The 23,131-nt window shown below is 42.5% G+C and overlaps 3 long non-coding RNA genes across 3 annotated transcripts in view; all 3 read left to right on the top strand.

The window, feature by feature from the left end:
* The window catches only part of LOC138165159 (uncharacterized), a 9,170-nt gene extending 166 nt beyond the window's left edge, over nucleotides 1-9,004 (top strand). The window contains exons 2-3 of the long non-coding RNA XR_011169282.1: nucleotides 1,350-1,618; nucleotides 7,613-9,004. This is a non-coding gene — a long non-coding RNA (uncharacterized lncRNA). The remainder of the gene's footprint in view (nucleotides 1-1,349; nucleotides 1,619-7,612) is intronic.
* A 2,711-nt stretch (nucleotides 9,005-11,715) lies between these two features.
* LOC138165158 (uncharacterized) lies at nucleotides 11,716-13,052 on the top strand. The gene is made up of 2 exons (XR_011169281.1): nucleotides 11,716-11,973; nucleotides 12,615-13,052. It is a non-coding gene; the product is annotated as an uncharacterized lncRNA (long non-coding RNA).
* A 4,361-nt stretch (nucleotides 13,053-17,413) lies between these two features.
* Nucleotides 17,414-20,798, top strand: LOC138165264 (uncharacterized). The gene is made up of 3 exons (XR_011169316.1): nucleotides 17,414-18,113; nucleotides 19,002-20,152; nucleotides 20,356-20,798. It is a non-coding gene; the product is annotated as an uncharacterized lncRNA (long non-coding RNA).
* The last annotated feature ends 2,333 nt before the right edge of the window (nucleotides 20,799-23,131 follow it).

Below are 23,131 nucleotides of genomic sequence, written 5' to 3'. Positions count from 1 at the left end.
CTTCCCTTCCCTTCCCTTCCCTTCCCTTCCCTTCCCTTTCCTTTTTCTCTTTCTTTTTCTTTCCTTCCTTTTTCCTTTCTTTCATTTGTTCTTTGTTTCTTTATTTTTCTTCCTTTTTCCCTTCCTTCTTTCCTCTCTTCCTTCTTTCTTTCTTCCTCTATTTCTCCTTCCCTCTCCCTTCCTTCCTTATTCCTTCTTTCCTTCCTTCCTTTTTCCTTTCTTTCTTTTGCTCTTGCTTTATTTTTCTTCCTTCCTTCCTTTTTTCCTTCCTTTCTCTTTCCTCCCGCCCTCCTCAAGGTTCCATCTAGTGTAGAAACAAGGCACTCTGACTACCTGGACTATTCTTGGTTATAGACCAGGGAGTCTTAGAGAGTCCTACCTTTTCTACCTATATTCCCCACTCTTCCTTTCTCCAAAACAACTCCAGAGATGTTTGGTTTGACTGTGTGAAAGTAATAATAATTGAAAGCATTTTCTTCAACTGCCTACCTTTTATGTCTACACAATTGGGCATATTTTAATAACTTTGAGATCACAAACTCCTTGAGTGCAGGGACTATTTTTTTTTTTGCCTCTTTTTGTAACACCAGCCTGGTATATAGTAGGTGCTTAATAAATATTTATTGATTGGTTAATTAACTTTAAAAAAAATACACCCATGGATTTATGAACTCACTGATGTAAGCACTAACTCTAGTGGGCTCAGATAATGATTCTTTGTGCTTTATCTTTCTGCATGACTCTTGTCCATGTCCTTCCATGTCTACTCAACTGGGGGCCTTTTTCTAGAACTGTTGATACTTCACAGATACCAGGGGAGCATGAAGGATATCTATTGATTTTTCTTCATTCTCATACATTCTTGGTACACCTCATTTTCTAATCATGCACTTCTCTGATCATATTCTTTATGCCATTTCTTTGAGTAATCTTTCTTGGTAATATGTCTCAGTCAAATGTCATCCACCATGTACTTTGCCATAGCTCTTTGAATGACCTGAGACTGCGGTTCTTCAGAGAAAGTGATATTCAAGGGCTTTTGTCCTTACAAAATAACAAGAAGCATATTGATGTTAAATGAATAAATTTGTTGTAAAGGGAAACTTGGGCACATACGCTACCACAATGGAGAATGATCAGAACAGAATGTTGATGGAGAAGAGATGTGCTACAATCATAGAATGAGATAGAAAGAAAATGCTGGAGTTGTTAAAGGAAATCTCTACTATGTCTCTGCGCTGCCTTCTCTGTTCTAGGTCAAACATGTTCAAATAGCATGATCTTGAGGGCCTCTCACCTGCTTTTTTGTCCTCTTCTCCTTATTTACATCATTCTAAATTGCTTTCCAGAATGGTTGCACTCTCTTTCCACAACCTCTCTCCAACAACATTGGGGACCATCTCCAGTTATCCTGATCAGTATTGGCCACTGGACCCAGATGACTCCAGAGGAAAAAGTGAAGCTGGTGACATTGCACAGCCCTCCCTCACTTAAATCCAATTCCCTTGCAAGTCATAGCATCACCTTCCCGATGTCATGGTCCTCTTTGAGAATGAAGGACAAACAGCAACGACTATTCCCAAACTTTTGCTGTCTTTTCCAACTTTCTGGAAGCAAGGTAAAACCTTAGGTGGTTTTTATTTATATTTCTCCTTTTATTAGTGATTTGAAATATTCTTTTATGCAATTGTTAATTATTTGTGATGTTTCTTTTAAAAACTGTTTGTTCATATCTTTCTGTATTGAGGAATGAATTTTGACCTCCTATATTTCTTTTAGTTTACTATTATATGTCTTGGATGTCAGACTTTTATCAGAAATATTTCATACAAAGATTTTCCTCAATCAACTTCTTCCTTCTTTATCTTATCTGTATTGGGTTTTTTTGTGTAGAAGTTTTCCAATTTCATATAATCAAAATTATCTATCTTTTGTAATTACCTTTATCATTTGTTTGGTTAAGAATTCAACTCCTACCTAAAGATATATGAATTATTATTTTTTATTTTTAATGATATCACCTTTAATATTCATATCATATACCATTTTGAATTAATTATGGAATGTGATGTAAAATGTTGGTCCAAACCTACATCTACTTGTCAGTTAGAGCTATTTCCTAGGTAATGTATTTGGGGATTTATCAGATATTGGGTTATTGAGTTCCATTATTTTATTAAACTATTAATCTAATAATTAGTCTAATATATTTCATCAATCAACAACTTCTTTATTTTTATACTGAAACCAAATGTTTTTGGTGATTATTGTTTTATAATATAATTTTAGGTCTAGACCTTTTATCTCTCTTCATTCCTATTTTCAGTATTTCCTTTGATATTCTCAACCTTTAGTTCCTCCAGTAAGTTCTGTTACTGTTTGTTTTAGTTTTATAAATATTCCTTTGGTAGTTTGATTGGTACAGCATTAAATCTATAAATTAACTGTGATAACACTGTTATTTATAATGTATTGGTATGTCCCAGCCAGGAACACTAAATGTTCCTCCAGCTATTTAAATTGTTTTTTACTTCCTTATGGAACATTTTTGTAATTAAATTTATAAAAATATTGACTGTGCTTTGGGACATTGACACAAATATTTCATATATTGTGTAGTTATTTTGAATGGATGTGCCTTTCTATTGTTGCCCTGAGAATTTTTAAATTGTTATATGAAAATGCAGTTGACTTTTGTGAGTTTATTATGTACCATGAAAATTTGCTGAATCTTGTTACGTGTCTCAATGAGTTTCTTTGATGATTCCCTGGGATATTATAAGAAGATCATTATGTCATTAGCAAGTAGAGATAGTTTTGCTCCCATGTTGTCTATCTTTGTGCTTTTAATTTCTTTCTCATGTTTTATTGCTATTACTAGAATTTCTAGAACTATATATAATGATATCAGTGAAAATGGACATCCTTGTTTTATTCATACATTCATCCTAGTATATTACCCTTGGACATGATACTTGCTTTTGGTTTTATGTAGATTTTTTAATAGTTTAAAAAATATCCCTGTGAAAATTTATTCTTTCATTCATAGGATCAGAATTTGTAATATGGTCCTCCAGACTCTTTGCAAATGATGTTGTGTTTATTGTCTCAAGCCCAGGAATACTGCAGGGCCTCCAGAATGAGATCCCAAGTCTCCAAAGAGTTAGACACCACTTTCCACATAGGGAAAACAGAGTGTTTGAACAATGTTTCTTGTTGAGAATATGCTCTGCTTCTGAAAATATGCTCTGCTGCTGAAAGAGCAACCCAATAGAGCTCATCAATAAGTCTCTGTATCTTGGGCAAAAGCTGGGAGTGGGCAGTTGTATCAGCAACCACACTGGCACCCCCAGGATGGTGGCTGGCACAGACTCTCAGATCTGCTTTGCTAGGAAAGAGAGCTGTTGAAAGGGGCAACAATCTTTTTCTTTTTTTTTTTTTTTTTAAAAGCAATCGGGGTTAAGTAACTTGCTCAAGGTTACACGGCCAGTTATTTCTGGGTGTGGTGCTAAGTATCTGAGCCCGGATTTGATCCAGGTCATCCCGACACTGAAGCCAGTGTTCTTACTCGCTGAGCCACCTGGCCGCCCCTAAGCAATTGGGGTTAAGTAACTTGCTCAAGGTTACACGGCCAGATGTTTCTGGGTGGGTGCCAAGTGTCTGAGCCCGGGATTCGTTCTCCAGGTCTTCTCAACACTGGAGCCGGTGCTCTTACTTGCTGTGCTACCTGGCCGCCCCTGCAACAATCTTTTTCAATTACATTCACTAGTTCAGGGGAAAAGTCAGCACCCTGAAATTCAGGGAAAATACAAACAGAAAATACAAGCAGAGAAATAAAGACCAACAGACAGGGCTCTGACTGCCTAACTTAACTACGCACTTTACATACATCCTTCGATGGAGAGAGCCTTTACATCTGAGCAGTTGGGGGGCTCTGAACATATGGCCACTCAGAATCTCAACCAGGAAAGCACAAGATCCTTTTCATAAGCGAGCCCCCAAAGCAAAATACTAACTCAGAGTATATATACAGTTGTCAAGCCAGAAGGTATCACAGCCCTTGTGACTCAGGGCCTGTAGCGGCAAGCACCCCAAGCACGTCCTCAGGGTTTGCCACTACCACAGGTTCCTGGATCTGCTTTGTTAAAGGAAAGCAACTCAAAATGGGTTAACAAGCTTACTTTAATCAGTCAGACCATATATCGTTTACCTTGTTCAGGGCAAAAAGGTCAGCACCCCGAACTTCAAAGTATACAGGCAGAATTATCAAGACAGAAACAGATCAAGTAGACAGCTTTCCAAACTGTCCAGCCATTACATCCATACCCAGTCAACATCTGGGTTTCCACATCTGGGTTTTTCAAAGCCGGGGGACTCTCAACAACAGCTTCCCAGAATTCAGATCAAATCACAGAACATTTCTCAAAGTGAGGCCCAAAACAAAGCTACACATCAGGGCTTATATAGCCTTCTCCTGGCTCAGAGAATGTAACAACCTTATTGACCCACTGGCCAATCAAAAAGTATCTACTGAAAAACAAGCCTCCCTCCCCAGGCTTCTGGTGCACTTTAGCCTAGGGGCAGGGAAGATCTTCCAAATTTGCATTCCCATTACAGGGCCTAATAAGAAATAAACAAAAGGTGTGAAAGCCTTCCTATAAGCAAGCCTCCCCCAAATAATCTTCCCTTAATGGACTCCACAAGAGGCCTATTAATGGGTTGGGAAGATCTTAAATTCCATGAACATTACAAGAGTGAATTGGGCCCACGATTGTATGAGAGGAGGAAAGAGGATTCTATTGTTTGGAGAAAATTGCAGAGCACTGCTAATCATCGTTTTTAAAAGTTGTTCCAGTGATATCACTGATTTAGAGAACTGCTGGGGAAGAAATTTCCTCGACCAGTGCCAACTGATGCCTTCCCAGTAACTTGTCATCCATAAAATGGCCTGAAACTCTGGGAGATGCCTGGAGTCACATGACCAGTGTGCATCACAAACAGCCCTCCACCCTAGGTCCTCCTGACTCTGATGTGTTGGACTAATTTTGTTCCAAGATTTATAAAATTATCGTATTAAACACTGTTCATCTATTTTCAGTCTTCAGGTTTGTTGTTCATGGGACATGGTTTCCTGCTAAAGTTTCTTTGAAAATTAGAAGAACATTGCCTGGAAGTAAGGACAGGATATAGGAACTTTTCATTAATGAGGTGTCATAAGTAGTTTGGGGGAACATAAAAAATTCAAATAGCTTGTAGGGGCTGGGGCTGGGGCTGGGGAGGACTTCCAGCAATGCCTTCTGTGTGGTTTAAACTGTCCATAGGGTCACAGACCAGAAGCCCTTGCAGCACAACCCTCTCATTTTAGTGATGAAGAATCTGAGTCACTAGAAGGCAGGTGCTACATCTGAGACATTTCAAAACATGAGAAGGGGTCCATAGACTTCCCCAGGCTGTCAAAGGGACCCAGGATCCCAAAGGGTTAAGAATTCCTGGGCTAGGGGCGGCCAGGTAGCACAGCGAGTAACAGCACCGGCCCCAGAGTCAGGATGACCTGGGCTCTGATACTTCACACCACACCCAGAAATAACTGACCGTGTAACCTTGAGCAAGTTACTTAACCCCAATTGCTTAAAAAAAAAATTCCTGGGCTCGAGCATTGCTGTGGTCTGGAAGGGATACAGAAATGCAGAGGAAAGGGGTAGAGGCACCCAAGGACAGTATTTACTTACCAAATATTTATTGAACTTTCTGCTATGTGTTGCTAATAGAACTGTGCTAAGCAGTGGGGGCAGATGCCAGTGTAGACAAGAGTCCATGTTCTCATAGAATTTACTCTGCATCAGAGGGATGAGACATAAACACATGTATCATGGGGTCATAGAGCTAAGCTGGAAAAGGCATTAGGGACCATCTAGTTTAACTTACTAGCTGTGTGACACTTCTGGCTGCCTCAGTTTTCTCATCTGTAAAATAGAGTTAATAATAGCACCTGCCTCCCAAGGTTATTGTGAGAATAAAATAACACTTGTGAAGTTCTTAGCATGGTGTAGGTGCCCATTAAATGTTTATTTCCTTCTTTCAACCACTTAATTTTACAAGTTATAAAACTGAGGTCCAGACTAAGTGACTTGATCAGGGTCACTCAGGTAGGCAATGTCAGAGGCAGGCAAATCCATGTATTACCGAAGTGCAAAGCTGAGAGCCAGGGACATTACAATGGGGAGAATCATTACCATGAGGGGCAATCAGGGTAAGGCTCTCATTTGAAAGGGGGTGGGATGGGGGGCATGGTGTTTGAGCTGAACTTTCAAGGATAAGTGGGAATTCAACAGGTGAAGAGAATGTGTTACAGGTGGAGGGACAGCATGAGCAAAGTCATGGAGGTGGGAAAATAGTCCATGTTCCAGGAACAGGAACTTTTCCAGTTTTGTTAAAGTATTAAACATGTGGAGAGGAGAGGAAGGTAGAGTGGAATATTAGAAAGCATCCATGCCTGATCCTTACTACCTACCTGACCTTGAACCTCAATAGACCTCACTTTCCTCAACTGTAAAGTGGGAGGGGAGGGGTTCAGATTCAACAACCTCTACAGTTTCTTCCAGCTCCATCTGTGATCCTATGTGTGGCCTTCAGCAAGTCATTGAACCTCAACTTCCTCTTCTATAATATGGGGAATTCAATGACCTCTAAGATTCTTTTCAGCTTTAGATCTCAGGTTCTATAATGCCGTAAGCAGTGGGTTATAAGGCTAGATAAGGAAGGCCTTGAATGCCAGGCAAAAGAGTAGGGAGCCCCTCCATATTTTGAGCAGAGAAGTAATATGATTCATCTATGCTTAAGAAGCACTGTTTTGATTGACATATATTAAGGATAGATTGGAAGGAGGAGATTATGGAGGCTGGAGGGGGTAGAGGAGGCAGGAGGCAAAGAAAGGAGAGGGAATGAGGGGGGCTGCTACCAATCTTTCCCAATGTTGTCCCAGCTTGGCACTGTCTAGAGCCATCAAGGGAAGGCTTCAGTCATTGGCTAGCACCCCAAAGACTGCTCCAGCCTGCCTTGAAATGGAGGTTCCCTCAAACCTGTTTGGACATGATGCTAATGACCCCAACTCTACCCAGTCCAATGCGGGCATCTCTGAACGATTAACCAATAAATGGATCTATCCCCTTAGCTCACCCCCATCTGTCCTAAGGAAATACAAGTAAATGCTTTAAACCATAAGCCACTGTCCTGAAGGATCTAGAATGGAGGCACTGACCCAAAAGAGCCTTACACATCCCCTTCACTTTACTAGGGAGGAACATGAGGTCCATCCGGGGTTAGCCACCTTGACCAAGGTCATACAATTGGTTAATCACAGACCTGGAACGCTACCTAGGGTTCCTGGCTGACATAGTCCAGTGCTCTCATGAAGCTACACACATCATCTACTTTACAAAGAAATGGGGTAAAAAGGGAGGGAGAGACCTACCACTCCAGGCCAGTGGACTTAACTTTGATTCCTGGCAAAACTCTAGAATGCATTGGTGGAAGAATGCTTAGTGAGTGTGGAGAAAAGGCATAAGGAAAATGGGCCAACACAAACTCACCTAACTTCCTTCTTTTCAAACAGGGTTACTGGACCATTAGATCAGGAGAACACCATCGATTTCATTTACCTAGACTTTAACAAGCATTTGACAAAGTTTCTTGAGTTATTCCAGCAGGAAAAGATGGAAATTTGTGACACAGAATCTGTGACCTCCATCAGAGACATCAGACTTGTGGCCCACCATTCTCCCCAGTGTGGCCAAGCCAGACTAAACGAGACTGGGAAATGCTTAATAAACTAAGGAAAAGTACAATGAAATACCGATAATATTGCAATATTACAGGACTAAGTCAGCATGTGGCCGCCGGAATCCTTAGGTAGAGATTGTTGCTGTCCTGTCGCTTGAGTTGTGGTGGACTCTTCATAACCTCATTTGGGTATTTCATGGAGAAGATGCTGGAGTGGTTCCGTTGTTTCCTTCTCCGGCTCATTTTACATATGAGGAAACTGAGGCAAAAAGAAGTTGTGACTCGCCTAGGGTCACCCAGCTAGTAAATGTCTGGAGCCAGATTTGAACTCACAAAAATGAGCCTCCATGACTCCAGGCCCAGCCCTCTCTCCACTGGGCCACTCAGCTGTCTGAAGCTGTATTTGAATGCACAAAGACAAGTCTTCCAGATGTCAAGCCCAGTGCTCAGTCTCCCATGCCACTTCACTGCTCACGCTTGCTATTTTCAGTGAGTTCTTTCAGTTGTGTCAGACTCTTTGTGACCCCACTTGGGATTTTCTGGGCAAAGATGCTGGGATAGCTAGCTATTCTCTTCTCCAGATCATTTTAGAGGTAAGGAAACTGGGGCAAATGGGGTTAAGTGACTTGCCCAGGGTCTCACAGCTAGTATATGCCTGGGACCAGATTTGAACTCACTGAGATGAGTCTCCCTGATGCCAGGCCTGGAACCCTGTGCACTATGGCACCACTTAGCTGCCTGAATGGATTAGTGGCCCTGTTTCTATTTGAGTCCAAACCCGCAGATAGTAATTTCTCAATGTCAACGTGGAAGAAGGTCGCTAATGGAGCTCCGAAGGCCATTGCTGTTGGCTTTGGGCCATTCTTATTAATGACTTGGCTAAAGGCATAGATGGCACAGTTATCCAATTGAAGGTCATTTTTGTTGAGAGGTGGGAGACAGTGAGTGCAGAATAATTTATGTAGGACATTGCATAGACCGGCAGATGCAGTCTCTTTGTTGGTTAATTTAGCAAAATGGCCTTTCTTGGTGAAAGGGAATGTGCAAGTGGGTTGGAGAAGTAGATAGAGAAATAACTGTACCATAGAAAACAGTCATCAATAAAACAAATAAACAACAATTCCCCAAACCCCAATTTGCGAATGGCACAAAGCCACAAAGAAAGCTTATACACCAGATGACAGATTAAAGATACAAAATATATCTCAATTAGATTCAGTGTTGGCTGTATTGAATTATGGGAAATGCAACAAGGATAGGTATAAAATCATCAGATCCTGGTCCGAGAGCTGGAAGGGACCTCATGGACCAGCTGGGCCAGGCCTCTCATTTTATAGATGAGGAAACTGAGACCCAAAGAATCTGAATGGCTCACCCTAGGTAACACAGACAGCACTCAAGTTTAGCCAGGAATCTCAGTCAGGGAGAAGCTGGATTTGATGGCCAATGAGGTCACTTTGCAGGTCTTTGATGCTGTGAAATTCTTTGTGTTCCTGATAATCTCCCTGAACCTCATGCTGTTTTTCTCTCTACTCCCAGCCAAGGACATAACTGGCATTTTTGTGCCTGGAAGAAGCAGTATGAAATGCCCCCACCACTTCAATGTTCCCAATAAAACTACTTGGTGATCAGTCAACCAAGAGGTTGGTTAAACAGCGGCTGTGTGCCAGATACCACATTATTGCCTAGAGATAGGAGTACAAAAGTGGAAAGGTCTCTCTGCCTTGACAAAAGTTAGCATCTAAGGGGGGGCCAAGATGTCCATATGTAAGAACACACTGAACATGTGCCCTGTCCATGCAGGGTAGATCTGGGAGGGAGCTCCAGAACCTGAGGAGATCAGAAAGGGCTTCATGGAGGAGGCAGTGTCTAAGCAGAGATTTGAAGGACTCCAGGGATTCTGAGAGGCAGAGAAAAGAAGGGAGACTGCCTCAAGCATGGTAGTGGATGTGTGAGAAAGAACACGCAAGCCTTTCCAGCAGCTCCAGAGAGTGAGTGCAGGGAATGTGGAGAGATCCCAGAACACAGCCTAGCTTGTCTGCTTGGGCGGGGGGTGGAGGACCTCATTCACTTAGGATGCCTGTAAAAGGAATGAACTACCTGGCAGCTTCCTGTTTTAATTAATAATTTTAATAACGATTAATTACTTAATTTAATTAATAATTTACCGCTATTTCAGTTGTCTTAATGCTGTTGAATAAGTTTAAGTGCTGCTAGCCCTTGCATCCTAGGACAAATCCCTAGTTGCCCAACCCTGGTTACAGCGGTAGTTCCCCCTAAAGTTCTATGGAATGAGAAATACTAATGGGTCAGTGGACTGTCCTCAAGGTCCTAGGTTCAAATTTGGGCTTTAACATGCCCTAGCTGTTTGATATTGGGAAAATTACTTAACCTCTCAAAATCTCAGTTTCCCCTTTTGTAAAATGTAAATGATGATACTTGTAGTACTCTCCCCCAGAGTATCCCAAAAGTCTTAGTGCAATTTTAAGTCTATAATAGCTTAAGTAGTTTTTATAGCATGATTACTAAATGTATATCAATATATTATAACATTATATATTAATATTTTGCACAATAGATAATATAATTAAATAGCTTTAATGGCTTATAACTGTGCTAACTTTTGGAACACCATGTATATTAATGGGTTTGTTAACCTTAAAGAGGCAGCAGATCCCAGATGGAGAGCTGGCCTTGAAGGCAGGAAGACCCAGCTTGTCATTCTGTCTCTGCAATGTGCGGCCCCTGGTACAACACACTCAGGAAGTCATTTCCCATCCTTTGTGTGAAGAGGTCTATTGAGGGCACTGAGTGACTGAACCAAGCACACAAAGCATGCTCAGGACTCTAAGCAACTCCCAGAGATGAGACACATTGGAGAGAAAGTGCCAGCCTCCATTGGTAAAGTGCCTGTCCTCATCCAATAGAGCCCTGTGCTAATTCAATCACAGGCTTAGACCCTATTCCTCCCCCTGCCCCAAATGTCAGCTCTTATTACTGTCTAAAGCTCCCTGAGCCTCAGTTTTCTCATCTATGAAACGGGAGTGTGCGGTGTGACTTCGGACAAATCACTTCGGTAACCTCGCCACACTTCAGTTTCTTCTCCTATAAAATGAAGAGGTTGGATTCTCTGGCTTCCAAAAATCTCTCCTTGTACCATCTGTGATCCTGTAACCCAACCTCAGAGAGATCGTAGATGGAATCAAATGCCAATGAATTGAAATTGTTTTTAGCTATGAGTTATGTAATTTATGTGAAGTGTGACTATTTGCGTCTTCTGGGGCCCCTTCAAGGGTGACCTTAGCTAAGCTCAGCTTGCCTCATTGATCCCCTCTCTGGGGCTGCCCTCAATAGTGTATAACCACCAGCTTGGTGTGTTTGTGCCAGGGAAGTGTTTGGCTGAATATTTCCCTGGGAAGGTGACTATCTGTTTATACAAATCATTTAGTTCCTCTTTTTTCATCATAAATTCAATTCAGCAAGCATTTATAAAATGCCTACTGTGTACTGGGCTCTTTACCATGCATTTCATTTTCAAAGGCAAAAATGAAATAGTCCTTGCTCTCAAGGAAGACACATTCTACTAAAGGGAAATGATGTGTGCATAGATAAAACGGCAAGGTAGACAAAATCAATACAAACGATTGGGGGTAGGGGCTCATCTGGATGGATTCAGAAAAATACTTTAGTAGGAGGGAGCCCTTGAAGGCAAGTCATAAGGTGTGTGTGTGGGGGGGGGTAGCCTCTGATAAATAGGATGCCTAGACAAACTCACACTAGGAGAAAGAGGGAATGTTGTGTACTGTGATCCATGGACAGGCTAATTTGATCACAATGTACAAAATGCATGGAGGGGTGTAATATGAAATCAGTCTGCAAAGATGGGTGGAGTCAGAGTACAAAGGGGACAAAAAACAAGCAGAGGCATTTGTAGCTAATCTGAGGGCCCCCCTGAAGGGAGCAGTGGGACATTGTTGGAGCTGGGTTTGGGGAGTATCAATGTGGCAGCTATGGGATGGCGATAGACAGAATAGGGGAGAGTCTGGATGCCAGGAGACCAATCAGGAGACTCCCAGAGTACTCCAGGTGAGAGGTGATGAGGGCTTGGACCAGGACTGCAGACATGTCAGTGGAGAGAAGGGGAGAGATTGGAGAAAGAGGTCGTAGAAATGGATGTGGCAAGACTAACAAACTGTGAGTAAGTACATTACCCTACAGAAAGTTAAGAATGATTCTGATGTTGAAAACCTGGGTGGTTAGAAGAATGATGGTACATTGGAGGAAAAGCAATAAATTCTGTATCTATGGAACATCAAAGAAACATCCCTCAGTAGGGTGGCAATGTGGGACTCAGGACCTAGATAAGGGCTAGAGATATAGATGTATCTAGAAATGATCTTTGAATGTGAGCTGAGGAGGTCACGAAAGAGTGGCCCAACAGAAAAGAGAAGAACTTTAGGGTAACTCAGAAATTGAGGTGGTGATTCTAAAAAGGGATTTCTCAAGAGCAGAATGAGGACCACAAATATCTAGGATTAATTGGCTGATCATTTCTGGATGAAGAACTTGTTCTCCTTGGGAGCTCACATCTCTCAAAAACCCATAGGAAATGAAGCTGGCAATGATGCTTCCTGGCCATGGACTGTTTGAAGGAAGCAAATGCAGAAAGTCTGGTGGGAGGCTGGGTGAGAATTCTCAGGAGAGAGATAAACAAGATTCATAGAGCATGTTGGAAGAAGGGGAGGATAACATTTTCTTGGATCCAAAGAAGATTCCTCAAAGCCATGCCTAATTTCTGCCCCTACTAACAGGAGGATTTCCCTCTTCCACCCTAGGAAGCCTCGGTTGTGGACAGATTTCCAGCTGGGCTTCTTCTCCTGAGAAGCCAGAGGTGTAAGACTCCAGAATCTTACAGATCTGGTGCCAAGATGAAAAATCTTCTCTTCCTTGAGGCTCTGGGACTGACTTTCTGGCTCTACTCTAGCACAGCAGATGGTAGCATGTGCAGAGACTGACATTGTAAACTCACTTTTCCAGTTCTGCTATATGACTATACTGAATTGATCCAAATTAATTTGATTCAAAAGACGTTAATTAGGTGTCCATTATGTTAAGACACTAAGAGTTCACATTCCTCTTAAGGGAATGTCCCAAGGGGTTCCCAGTTTACATTCCCTGGAAATTTGGGAAGTTGGGGAAAAGGATGATGGTTGATTTGTATTTCTTGCCATATCCCTTCCATTCTGTAGCAATTACATGAACTTTTACACTGATATATGTCTAATCCTATCTCACTGGGGGAGGTTTATAAGGAAACAGGCAGTGACTGAATAGCAGGTGAGTCTGAATATGACATTGGGGAACTACAGTGCCATCCATCCGGCATGGTGTGCCAAAGCTAGACCATAGACATTTTTATTTTCGTAGATAGCCTCTGGACAACAATGTGATAACTCTGACATACACTTTTAAGAGAGGAGTATAAACTCCCTGAAGGCAGGCATCTTTCATCTCAAATTAATATATCTCTCAGATGCCAATACTAAGCTATGCATTCATTAATCACATAATAAATGCTTATTCTACTGACAAGTAAACATTTGGTTAAAAAGAGAAATTCTGAAGCCATTTGGTGGCCCAGGATATGAAGGGTTAGCCTGGGAGGGAATTAAAACTTTTTGGAGAGAGAAAGTCAATCTAGTTCTTTACATTCTCCATCTGGGTAGCTTTCCAAACCAAAGTGCTCCCTGGTGCCCAGTAATGAGGGTCTTGGGGTCATGACAGAGAATTCTAAGGAGTACAGTCAAGCGGGATGTGCCTTCCCTGGACGGCCTCTGATTCATTCATGCCCTTCCTCAGTTATGATAACTGAAGCTGAACATAACACCTCAGACACCGTCTGACCAGGGAAGAATATATGGTGGGAGCACCAACTGCCTGTTCTTGGAAACCATGCTTCTTAACATAGCTCGAGATCTCCTTCCAGTATTTGACTTCTGTGAATCAATGGCAAAATGGATAGAGTGTCGAACCTAGGGTCAGAAAGACATCCAGTCCAGTCCTCCCTCAGACATTTGTTGGCTTGGTGGCCACAGTCAACTCACTCAGCCTTTCTTAGCCTCAGTCTCATTATCCAGATAAGCAGAGATAATAATAGCAGCTCCCTCCCAGGGCTGTTCTTTCTGATCAATGAGATAACCTATGAAAAGTGCTTTGCAAATACTAAAGCTCCTCGTGAATGTGAGCGGCTTTATGACCAAGATGAGATTGAGCATGAATAAACAGAACATTTTACCTTGGGCTTCAGAGTTTGAATTCAGATGGGGGAGATTTATTCATTCAATTGTAATTGAATCTAATCTATTTTTTTTAACCTCATAAGGTTTAAACATCAACAGCACTTGTCCAGGGTTAAGTGACCAGGATGAGCTTCAACCCCAGATCTTCATGACTTTAAGGCCAAGCACCTTCCCTTCCACCCGTCCAATCTATATAAGCACTGGCAGGCCGACCCTTAACCTCTCTGGCCTTCAGTTTCCTTGCTTGTAAAGTGGAGAGTTGGGCAGATGTCTGCTCAGACATGACATTATTTGATTCTATGAGAGAATTCACAGAATTACAGATTTTGAGCTGGAAGGGACCTTAGGGGCCATCTAATCTAACCCCCTCACTTTATAGATGAGAAACAGAGATAGGAAGTGACTTGCTCAAAGTCACAGAGCCAAGGACAAGTGGGACTCGAGCTGGTAAGGGTTTTAGGGAGGATTCAAACCCGGCTTCCCGATTCCAAGGCCAGGGCTCTGCTCACTAGCTCATGCTACCTCAATTCCAGTTTTAGACTGGGGTGTGTTCTGCTCGTTAAAAAGATAAATTAGAGATCATATACGTTATAGGCTATTTTTATACTTTGGGGAAAAAATTCACCCCAAGCAACAGGAATCATTACAGATTATAATGATAGATCATTCATCAAACATCAAATATTTATTGAGCAACTATTTTATGCAAGGTATTGCACTTGGCAAAGCCCCAGGGATCTGTGCTTGGCCCTAAGCTGTTAAGATTTTTATCAGTGCCTTGGTTAAAGACACAGGCAGCAGGATTCTCGTGGGTAGAAGATGTTAAGGAAGGGAAAGTCAACATACTGAATAACAAAGGCAAAATTCAGAAAGGTCTGTGGGGAAGATGAGTCTAGAGAGATTAAATTAAATAGAAATAAATGCAAAGGCCCACATTTGGGTTCAAAAAATCAACTTTCCAAGCACAGGATAGACAAAATCTGATCATAGAGCAGTTTATTTGAACATATTCTAGGGATTTAGAGGGTCACTAGCTCCGTGAGTTAACATTGTGATAGATCCACCAGAAAAGTCAGTAGAATGTTGTAGTTGTTCAGTTTTTTCAATAGTATCTGAGTCTTTGTGACCTCTTTTTTGGTGGGGGGGGGGGGAGTTCTTTGCAAAGACACTGGAGCAGTTTGCTATTTCCTTCTGCAGCTCGTTTTATAGATGAGAAAGCAGGCAAACAGGGTGAAGTGACTTGCCCAGGCTCACACAGCTAGTATCTGAGGAAAATGAGTCTTCCTGATTTTCAGGCCTATCCTCTGCACCACCTAGCTGCCCCCAGTGGAATATTACTGCATAATAAACATAGAAATATGAAATAATGCAAAGTGGAGTAAGCAGAACCAAGAAAACACAACGTGAATGCAAAGAATGATAACAGTCAATCAAAACGATGTTGTGAAATTATATGGACCAAGCTTGGCCCCCAAGATAAGAAGAAACCCCCTCCCTCATTGTGTTTGCAAAGTGGGGGGAGGGCTATGGGTGAGTGATTCTGCATATAATGGCAGGCTGTTTCCATATGTTGGTTAGATTTATGGAAGTTCAATTCCATTTTCATAAGGGATGGCTGTGTGTATATGGATGTGTTTATGTGGGGGGGGGTGTTGCAATAGGAATTGTAGATGATTTAAAAAACAAAAATTATCAATAAAATTTATCTTGAAAAATTTCTTTGTCTTTTTTTTTTTAACAAGTTAATCTTGTTTGGGTGGCTAGGTGGCCCAGTGAATAGAGCACCAGCCCCAAAGTCAGGAGGACCTGGGTTTGGATCCGGCCTCAGACACTTAATACACACACACACACACACACACACACACACACACACACACACACACACAAACTAGCCGTGTGACCCTGGGCAAGTCACTTAACCCCAATTGCCCTAAAAAAAAAAAGTTAACCTTGGTTGGCATTCTAAAGACCAAGAAATCAGGTTGAGATTAGTGTGATCAGGAGAGAAGTCTAATTCCAGAGATGACAGCCATCTGTGGCCCATGAAAGGAAGAACAGAGTTCTAGAATTAGGTGGGATGGTTCCTCTGCCTCTTGAGAACTTTTCCCACATTTCCTTCATCCACATGCTTCTCTTGCCTTGATCTCTCACTTTCTTCCACCCCTTAGCTATTCTGATAATAACTTGAGGGTAGTTCCTAATCCTTTCAAGTATTAATACCTCTTTTTAAGATAAAAAAATGGATTAGATGTACTCAAATCATAATAACAACTATACTATTTGTAGCTGTTGATTGACAAAAAGATATCATGAGTTCATTGCCTGCTTTGAAAGGATTGACATTTTCTTAAAGACAGCACACACGTATGTTTAAAAAAGAGTGAGATGGATATTTGTGAGACTATTTATACGGTCTACAGATGGGACGTTTATTTATTATTCTGAGTCACTCTGCATATTTTTTGTTGGAGCTAAATAAAGATCAGCATGACAATGCTTGGTGACCATATGGGTTTAGGGACTCGCTCCCCACTTCCAATCACCCTACACTCCCAGCCATCCTCTCCAATGGATAGATGCACATTAACAGGAAGTTCAGTGTCCACCCAAAGGAATGACTTTCTAATGGTGAAATTTCAGGAAAATGTTGGAGTAAAGTTTGCAGGGGAAGTATTTGAGAGAGGGTATTTAAGTAATCAGCATGCAGGTAGGGAGAACAAAACAATTGGAGGGCATCTTGACTTAGAAGACACCTGGGTGCAATCGCATTGGGAGAGGGAGCAGCCTGGCCCTTGCCCCCTCACGGGGCAGTGGAGAAGATTCTATAAGGGACAATGGAATGCTGGAGACAGGGATTTCTTGGGGCAGGCAGGGAGCCAATGGCAGAAACAAGTAAAGCATGGGGATGGTGGGCACCATGGCAAGTGCTATTTCCAGAATCCTATCTGGATTTCTGGAAAAGAGCCCCCCTCTTTTCCCTTCCCCCACTGGAGAAAGCACGCCTCTTTTCAATGGCAGCGTCCCAAGGTTAGCTTGCCAGCACATAGTTCCAGCTGTATGTTCCTGCATTAGGCACATAAGTGTCACCCGATGTTAACCGTTCACATTACAATTCTGCCTCTTCTTATGATTTGTCCAGCCCTAAGAGCGTAAAGGTCACTGCTGCCCACTGGGAAATGCCAGGGTCCAGACAGCCTGCACAAAAATGGCCCATGCCTGTGGGAAACCTGAGTTCAGTTTTCCTCTCTCTCTGCATGGAAAAATTCTCCTGCCACCGCCAGCAACAGCAATGGCCCCCAGCCAGTACTGAATCAGGCCACTTGGTGCTCTTCCTCCCTCTGTGTTCTACAGGTTTCTCCTGGGTCCCGGGACCTTCCGTCCACCAAGGCTTTCACCTCAGCCAGCGCTGGGGCCAATTGCATCAGGAAGGCATCATTGTTTCCTGCTAACGGGTGAAAAGCTCTGCCCCCTAACTGGCCAAAGGTAGAGCAGCTTGGCTGGATCCTTTCTTAAGGCCTGAAACGAGAGCCCAGGCACTGAGTCCTCAGCCCAGGGAAAGGATTCACTCTCCAGGACTAGCACAGACTCCTGGCAACCGCCTTCTGCCCATCCTTTGGAAAAGAAACTCAGAAACAAATTCAAATGACTGCCCTTTTCTTCTTTCCCCACTCCATTATTCTCCAGCAGGCGAATGGACGAGGATGTTATGCCCTTTGTAATTCTACAAGGCATAGAAATGGCCGGTCTGCTGAGTCATTAGAGGCTAGAAGAGGAGCCAAATCATCGATGTTGCAGACACATTCCTCACCCACCCCCAACATCCACCCCCAGCCTGTGGAGGCCCCTCTGCCTTCTCCAGAGGCACACCTAATAAATCTGAGTGAGGGATCCAAACTGCTCCTAGGAGAACTGCCTGGGACAGAAGGACAGTGGCAGGGCTGGCAAGGAACCGAGGCCAAGCCAAGGGACCAGAACTGGGAGAGCAGTGTATACGACAGGAAACAGCTGAACATCTCAGGATGACACAGGAGCAAGGTGAAGGGCAGAGGACGGAGGGCTGAGGGCGGAGTGGGCCCCCACCTCCTGACACAGAGCCCGTGGGCTCCAGGTGCAGACAGAGACAGATCGTCCTTGGACAGGGCCTATGTGGCTTTGTGAGTTAGAAATGATTTATGTGGCTATGTGTGTTAGAAAAGAGAGGTTTGGGGGGTGCAGGGGATGAGTAGAAGGGGGAGAAAATAAATTTAATTTAAATTTTTTAACAAAGGCTAAAGAAAACATTTTCTTTTTCTTGGGAACTATGATTAGGGCTTCAAGGAGAGAAGACTCTAGAACATCTAGATTAAATGGAAAAGGGAAATCTTGGGTAGTAATTGTGTCTCCTGGAATGCTTAGAGAGTTGAGAAGCAATCAGTTTTGTTCAATGGACATGGACTGAATAAGACTTATTTTCCCATTTTTTTGATGATAACCTGAGGGTCAACAAGTTCAAATGACTTTCTATGATTCTGCAGAAACTAAATTTTGTAAATGTGATTTTTCGTGCTTGATGGACTTGGGGTCAGGAAGACCCACATTGAAGTCTAACCTCAGATACTTACTGTGTAACCATGGCTGTTAATAAAGAGTGTGATGGAGGAGACTGGCTAGAATAGGGTTGCTCGAGTGCCGCTCCAGGGGTTAGCCTTGAGATGGACTGAAGTCACCTGCCTCAGTTTCCTCATCTGTAAAATGGGGATAATAGCACTTGTTTCCCAGGATTGTTGGGAGGATCCAATGAGATATTTGTAAAGTGCCTTGCAAACGTAAAGCACTAGATCAATGTCCTTCTTCTAAATTAGTATTATTTCATTGTTGTGGTTGCTTTGATATTGTCTCCAAGCCCCACTCTCTTTTCACTAGATTCCTTATTTCATTACTCAGCTGGACCTCACATCTCACCTGGTTATGTGCTTCCTCCATCAAAGATTGCAGCAGACCCATGCCTTCCTAGCCAATGTGCCGCCTGGTCCGGGGGCACTGCAAATCCCCCATACAGACGCCATCCAACATACTGGGGACCTTCTTCTGGAACCGTTGCTACTGCATGGGCACTCTCCATCAATTCTCCTTCATTCTTGACTCATGGAATCCCTGAGCCACAGCTGCAAGGGAACTGAGAGGCCACCTAATCTAACCCCCTCCTATTACAGATGAGGAAATTGAGGGACAGACAGGGAAGGCAATATTAAAAAGACAGGTCTTTGATTCAAGGGAAAGCTTGGAGTCACTTAAAAAAAAAATAAAACTTTACTGCAATTTTCTAAAGGAAATCCAACCCAGTCTCCTCGCCTCATGTGATTAATGATCCAAATTATTGTCTAGACACAATACGCACACTGTGTGTGTGTGTGTTAGAGTTATAAGCTTCCCAATGAGATTCTCTCCCTTTTATACTGTATGGATTTTCTATGTACGTAGTTCTTGGCTTTTTTTTCCCCAATAGACTATGAGTTTCTGCAAAACAAGGACTATCTTTTAATCTTTCTTTGTATCCCTAGTACTTAGCATGGGGCCCAGCACATAGATGTTTAATAAATTCTAGATACTGCTGCTTCTATGTGTTAGTAAACATATATATGAATAGATATACATATGTATGTAAGGATATATTTCCATTTACTATAAAGGTTCAGTTTCCCATAGATTCTTATTTTGGGTTTTTTTTTTGTACATGGGCATTTTCCCTCCCCTCACTTTAAATTTTTTTGTTAAATTCAAGATAAAAATAAAATTTAAACCAAGGCAAAATGATCGTGGGATATCTCTTTAACTTTTCATATTTGTGGTCACCTTCCCAGCTTCATCCTTAAATGCCCTCAGTGTGATCTGGCAAGTCAGGCTAAGCTTTCTATAAATGATTTCCCTCCTGTCTATTGGTTCTCACTATTTCATGAAGTAATACTTCCACCACGGTCCTCTATAAAATTGTACAAATGAGTTCTTTCTGGAACCAGTGATGCCTTTGGGGAATGTAACTCCTCCCCCACAGATGTCTGAGACATGCAGGAAGACTGAAGTCTAGCGTCATGGGGGTAAGTCGACCAGAGCTGCAGGTCCTTCCAGAAACATGAGACATCACAGTGGAGCCTGGGCAGCTACAGGAGGAAGAAGCCCTGCCCTGGGAGACCATGTTGTCTGACATGCACACGTTGGTCAGGACTGCCCCTTACTTACTAGGACGTGGCAGCAGGGAGAAGAGTAATGTCTGATAGCTATGGCTTGTTCTCACACACAGAGGATGGTGAAAATGAGGAGACTGGAGCTGAGGTTTTGACCAGAACTGATTAAATGGAGAACAATTGAGACTGGACACAGGAACAGAAAGCAGATTGGGTAGAAACACCAGGTGACTGGCTGATGAGCTCTCCAGGATCCAGTCCACAGCCTTCTTTTCTAACCCCTTCTTCCCTGGTTTCATGCACCTGCTTCCCATTTTCTTTCTGATCAATGATGATGATGACAGTGTATGTGAGTGTATGTGTGTGTGTGTGTAAAAATCCTTCACAGCTACAACTATCATGAACTGTATTGAGAAACTGAATTTGTTTGAATGATTTTGTTTCTGTTGTTTGAAGCTGCTATCCAACTTTATTGTAATTTGCAGTTGATTTTTGTCTTAAAAAATCAGTTTAATTAGAGATGAAATGAATAAATAAAAAAGCCTAAATCCACACCTTTCCAGTGTCCAAAAGTGTAGTTTTCATTCTGTATCATGAATCCATCATCCCTTGGTTGGAAAGTGAGTAGCATGCTTTACAAAAACAGAAGCATTCTAATAGAGACAAGATACAGAAGGAATGGTGGGCAGGGAGGGATACTTTGATTTACAAAGTGAGGTGAACAGTGAAGGGGACTCTAGGGAAGTAGTTAAGCCCACCCACCATCTCTGGAAGCAATGGTTCCAGAACTGGAAAGTGGGATAATGACTGCCTGCCTGCCTGACTATATGAATAGATGAATTTTAAAAGCATTTATTAATCACTTATGTAAGGGGAGTGGTGATTTGTGGGTGCTGTTTTGGTCCATGTAGGTTATGTATGCACACATTAGCCTGCCAAGATAAGACTCATAGAGAGGCAAGAATGGACGTAACCAGTGGCTCCTCCCCCAGCCCTTCTCTAAGGGATTCTTTGATTCCTGCCAGGAAGGGAAGCAGGAGGTTGGGGTCAGAGGTTGGTCTAGAATTTATATGTGTGTGTGTATGTATATATATATGCATAAATATATTTACATGTATACATGTATTATATATATGCCCCCACACACTCCCTTAAATGTGATTATATTTAGTAGTGTCCAGGTTCAAGTCATACCTTCTGATCGCTATTTTTAATTTGGGAAGTAGCATTTCAAACTATATCTAAGGCTTAACTTCCTTCTCACCAAATACCAATTCCACAAGGAATACACATAGCAAATAGCAAAGAAACTAATCTATCCAAAATGATAGCAAAGCAGAAATCATAGAAAATATACATAGGAGAATATATACCAGACAATACAGAGAGTAAATGAGCTCTCCCTCTGCTCCACCGTAGGAGAGAGTCCCAGATTTCAGCCAAGTGGAAATTCCCTGAAGTCTCTAGTGTAGCAAGCTGGGGATAGAGAATGATAGAGGCTCCTTGCTCCTCTCATGTCAGTTTTTTTACCCAAGTCTTTTTCTCCCTTTAGTGACCTGAAGAGAGGTTGGAAATGTTCATCTTTTCTCTACAAGCTGGAGGCCAAAAGAGACAAATCTCTCTTCCTCTCACCAATTCTGCCTGTTTCATGAAGATATGGGTCACTAAGACCTAAGAGGAAAGAATCCCATGCAATAGCATACCTGGAATAGTGCTAAGTTCTGAGAGTACAAAACAAGTAAACAAGTTAGATCTGCCCTCAAGCGATTTGCATTCCAATGAGAAAAGAAACACATAAAGGGGAACTGGAAGGGTGGGGTATGTATATTCTGGGCATGGTTTTGGAAATGGCTACGCTGGTGATGTGGAGGCCTGTTTCTAGGCAAGATAAGGCAAATACTCACCTGTCAGAAGCCAAGGTCCCAGGGAGAGAGTTCATGTTCTGGGAGCAGGGAGATAAGGAGCATAGCCAGGGTACATGATGGTTTAAAAGGAGGGGTGGGGTAAGGGCATCAGCAGTAAATGAAGTTGGAGTTGAGGTCTACATGAAGTGGGTTACTGAGTTAACTATGGAAGCAGGGCTCCAGGGTAGGAGCTGGGGCATAGAAGGATTAAATTCTTTGGCTTGGTTTCTGGTCTGCGTGACGTGGGGGTTAGATAGGAAATTTCTAAGGAGTGAACTCTGTCTGGACGCTTTTCTAGTCTTTTCATGCCTTGGTCCCCTTCCCAAACTTGATGGTCCAGTCTCTTTGCTCCTACTCTCCCATGATGCTCCAGATCTTTACACTGGTCATCCCCATGTCTGGAATGTTCAGCCTCCTCACTTCCAGCTTTTGACCTTCAGGGCTCCTTCCAAAACTCATCTTAAATGCTACTTCCTACAGGAGGCCTTCCCGGTCCCCCTGAATCCTTCTCCCCAAGGTTCCCCTATCTCTTTTCTGCGCGTACCTTGTCTCCCCAAGAGACTGTGAGCTCCTTGGTGGCAGGAGATGATTTTTGCCTTTCTTTGCATTCCTAGTGCTTAGTACAGCGCTTGGCACATAGTAGATGCTTCATAAATGTTTGCTAACTGATCCTGTATCAATGGAGTCCCATGGATGCTCAGGTGATACAATAAATATAGTATAGGGCACGGAGTCAGGAAGATCCGAGTTCAAATCCAGCCTCAGACCCTAACTATCTATAGGACCCTTTGTTTGCCTTAACTAACCTCTGCTTGCCTTACTTTTCTCAACTATAAAATGGGTTTCATAATAACACCTTCTTCCCAGGGTTTTCATGAGGATCAAATGAAATATTTGTCAGGGGAGTAGCACAGTGCCCGGCACACGGCCCCCTCCCTCCCCACTTTGCTCTCAGACTTAAGGGTTGGGTCCTCAGAGGGTTGACTGT

The sequence above is a fragment of the Petaurus breviceps genome, unplaced genomic scaffold, assembly GCF_028583685.1.
Source record: "Petaurus breviceps papuanus isolate PSGF00001 unplaced genomic scaffold, PetGlider_PUasm1.0 208, whole genome shotgun sequence".
Classification (NCBI taxonomy): Eukaryota; Metazoa; Chordata; class Mammalia; order Diprotodontia; family Petauridae; genus Petaurus; species Petaurus breviceps.
The sequence above is the reverse complement of the archived record's forward strand: the minus strand, read 5'-3'. Positions and strand labels throughout refer to the sequence as shown.